A 3,989-nucleotide genomic window follows, 5' to 3' on the forward strand; every position below is an offset into this window, starting at 1 on the left:
CACAGACCCAAGCTGTCAGCCCTGTTTGTTCCTCTCACGCTGGGAAGCCAGGGACTCCAGAAAGCAGAGTAGGGCAGTGGGGCCTCCCGTCTAACCAGAAGCAGAAAAGAGGGCCTCCCTGGTGGGGGGCGGGAGACAGGGGGTGCGAGGGCCGTGAGAGAAGGGACTGCCTCCCCGTGAGGGAGGCAGGCAAGGCCTGTTCAGCCTTCTGGGTTTCAGGAATGTGTTCAGGCTTGATCCTGAGAGAGCCAAGAGGCAAGGAGCAGGGGACCTGGGTGTGCAGCCCCTTCCTCTGGGTTCACTGGTGTCTCCAGTTGGGCCCCGCGCACTGGGAGCTCTCAGTGGAGACTACATTCCTGGCGTGGGAACTTCCTCCTCCGTGGGCCCCACGGACGGCCCGATCCCATTTCAGAGCTCAGGGGCCCCGGCCTGGGCTGCCAGAGCCGGCATTCACACCGCAGCGGGAAAGGAGGAAGGTCGGCGAGCCCGCCGAAGGGGAACAGTGTAACAGGCACCCCCAGCACAGGGTGGGGAGCAGGCTCCAGCCCTGGGCCTGACGCTCCACTTGTGTCTTAAAGGAGGAGTGGCATTCCTGTGGTAGAAGGGGAAGGAAGGTCAGCCCAGGGTGGGAGCATGTGCAACAGCCCAGAAGCGCCAAACAGCGGGGCATGGGGGAGCGGCCAGGTCCCTGGTGTGGACAGGGCTGGAGCTGGGAGGGACCGGGGGTGTCCTGGTAAAGATACTCGCCTGGCTAAGGGTGAGGATGCTTTCTGCCGGCACTGAGGACTGCGCACGGCTTCCAGAGCCAGGAACAAGCAAGATCAGATGGGAACCCTAGCAACATGTCCTTGACCCCAGTCCCCCTTGTGGGGCACATGGGGAGGCGGCCAGGAACATCAGGCTGGAAACATGAAACATGGCCCCAAGGCCTGTCCCTGGCTCCTCTGTCCCCTCAGCAGGAACAGGACTTCACCAAAGAAGGGGCTGGTGACTGGGAAAGTTGCTGAGACCCTGCCCGCCCTCAGCCAGCTTCGAGAAGAACAGCCCAGCTGACCAGCCCTCCGCCAGCTCCTGGCCTGGCTCTGGCCCTTCTGCTCAGCCGGCCCTGGTTTCCTCCATCCGCCTGGGAGTGTGACCTGGCTGCCTCCAAGGAGTGTTGACCTTGGCCCTTCCAAGGTCTGTTACTGACAATTTTGGGAAACAGACACAAAGGCCTTTAAGTCTGACGGTCTTGCTTCCCGCTAACAGTGACGGCAATGACCATTTTATGGAGCCTATTCAGTCTGCCTGACGTTTCACATGTATGTTACTCACGGCACAAGCACAGATATATTTTCATGTTTCTCATTGGGTGATGGAGTCTGAGTCCCTCCTGTACCCTTACTGGCAGAAGATTGAAGTGGAATAGGACATTCCAAAATATGCCCCTTTCGCATAAGAATTATCTTGAGCTGATTATTTTTAAGGAACAGCAGACGCAGGAGAAGCTCTGAAACCTGAGTTAGAGGTTACCCTTTTGTAAGGGACATTCAAAGCTGTAAAAGAAATCTCCATTTGGGGTCTCCCTCTCTCTACCAAGAAGAGGAAGATAGCTCTAAGTCACAAGGAGCATCAGTGCAGAAGGCAGAGCCTGAAATCTGAGTAGCAACCTTACACTTGTTTGCTGTGCTTTTCCTGGTGACCTCCCATAAGTCACTACCACCCCCGCATCACACACACACACACACACACACACACACACACACACACAGGCAACTCGCTCCAACATCCTCCTTTAATCTTTCTTTGTTTTTTTTAGATTTTATTTATTCATGAGACACACAGAGAGAGGCAGGGACACAGGCAGAGGGAGAAGCAGGCTCCCTGCAAGGAGCCCGATGCAGGACTCGATCCCGGGCCCTGAGCCAAAGGTAGGCGCTCAACCACTGAGCCACCCAGGCGCCCTCTTTCTTTAATCTTCCACTGAAGATGGTATTTAGGGCCATGGCTCTGGCCATTTGTAGAGTGTGACTCCGTGGTCCTGGGGATCTCCCATGCACACAGGAGGTACACATGCCACTAAACTTCTGTTTGTTTTCAGTCTTTTATCCCAGGGGGATCTCAGAAAAATTATTTTTTTCTCCCCCTTTTGGAGCCCACTCACTCCCAGGTTGTCCAGAACTTCAAGGACCTCCTGAGTCCAAAGTCCAAATGTCCAGCGAGTCTGGAAAGTTGGAGCCGGCCTCTGCCACTGGTGCCTGTCCCTCAACGCGGTGGCGCTGTGGAACGGGAGCCTGCAGGGTCGGGCCCCCGCGTAGATGCTGCCTTCCCTGCGCGAACTGTGGGGGGACCCCAGGATGCACCCCTTACACCCCCCCCATCACCAGCACAGCCATCCTTCCCCAAAGAGTGGTAGCAAGTTGGGTGCTGAGTCCTGTGGCTCCCAGTCACGTACACAGTCTGCTCTCAGGCTCTCTGTCCCGGGCAGGCAAACTTCCAGGCCTCTCCTGACAGGAGTGTTTGTCCTCGCCCTGATCCTGGGGAGCAGGCTGCAGAGATGGGTCTCAAAGCCTTTCCTCCTACAAAGGCTCTGAGCTTCCAGTACAACACGCTTCCCCTCATCCCTGGCCGCCAGCTCTGCCTTCCCCGGAGGCTTGAGAAGGGGGAGCCATGGGCACCCACAGGGCCTAGTTTCCATAACTATAGGAGACCACTCAAAGAACCCGAGCCTGAACAAAGAAAGCCTGTTCCCCAGTGACTTGCTCTGTCCACTTAGGCTGAGAAGGAGTGGGCAGGGGAGCTTCTGGAACCCCATTATACTAGCGTCATGTGAAGAAACAGGTTCCCAGGGAAAGGTTCTCACAGCTACTGTGTGACAGGGTGCGACTGGAACTTTTTCGGTCTGTGCTTCTTAACTCCTCAACCTACTGTCTCCCAAGACCTTCAATCCCTCCTTTTTCCCTTAGTAGTCACTTCCGGGTATATTTGTGGATTTTTTTTTTTTTTTTTTTTTTTTTTTGCCCCAAAGCCCAAAGAGTAGAAAAATGTTATATCCAAGGAGTGATTTGAAATCAGATATTTTTGGTGTCGGGGGTGGGGGTGGGGGAGAGCACAGCAGTATTAGCACTGTAAGGGAAAAAAAAAATTTTTTTTTCCAGATAGTTAACTTCAAATATTGTGAAGAAAAACGTGTTTCAAAACTACACTAAGCTTTAAAGCACAACCCCCAAGCTGTGGGCTCCTAGCCCAGGTCATGGTCCTTGAGCTATTTTGTACCTTTTTTTAAATTGCAGGTACTGATGGCTCATGGAAGCAGGCGTCCCCCAGAGCTTCCATTAACTCCTCTCTCTCCCCCCGTGTGGAAAAACCAGTTTGGCCTCCGTTTGCAATTCAATTCCTTCACTCCAGATAATTTTGTGCTTTTTAACATCTCCTGGGAACCGGCTGTAGCATCTGCTTGCCCTCAGGTGAATTAAATAAATGTTTATACCTCAAGGTCACTCTTCTATCTGTACGAATTATAAATGTACCTCTTTCTGAGAATTCTTTTAACAATTGCTTTTATATTATAAACGAACACAGGGGATCCCCGGGGGGCTCAGCGGTTTAGCGCCCGCCTTTGGCCCAGGGCGTGATCCTGGAGTCCGGGGGTCGAGTCCGACGTCGGGCTCCCTGCATGGAGCCTGCTTCTGCCTCTCTCTCTCTCTCTGTGTGTCTCTCATGAATAAATAAGTAAAATCTTTAAAAAAAAAACAAAAACAAAAAAACGAACACACATATTATGGAGCGGAATGCAACTTTTGCATGTACTTCTAATACAAAACTTGCATCTTGGACCACATTTCCCCCCTTCCAGGTGAGCCGGGGCCCGGAGCTCGGCCCCGCAGCTGGTGTGCAAAGCCCCAGGGAGCGCTGACAGATGCTCGCGCCCGGGAGCCTGAAGCTCGGGAGCCGCGAGTCCTGGGGTTTCAAACCGCGGCCCCGGCGACTGGGACGGGCGCCAAGGCGGG

The sequence above is a fragment of the Canis lupus genome, chromosome 25, assembly GCF_011100685.1.
Source record: "Canis lupus familiaris isolate Mischka breed German Shepherd chromosome 25, alternate assembly UU_Cfam_GSD_1.0, whole genome shotgun sequence".
NCBI lineage: Eukaryota > Metazoa > Chordata > Mammalia > Carnivora > Canidae > Canis > Canis lupus.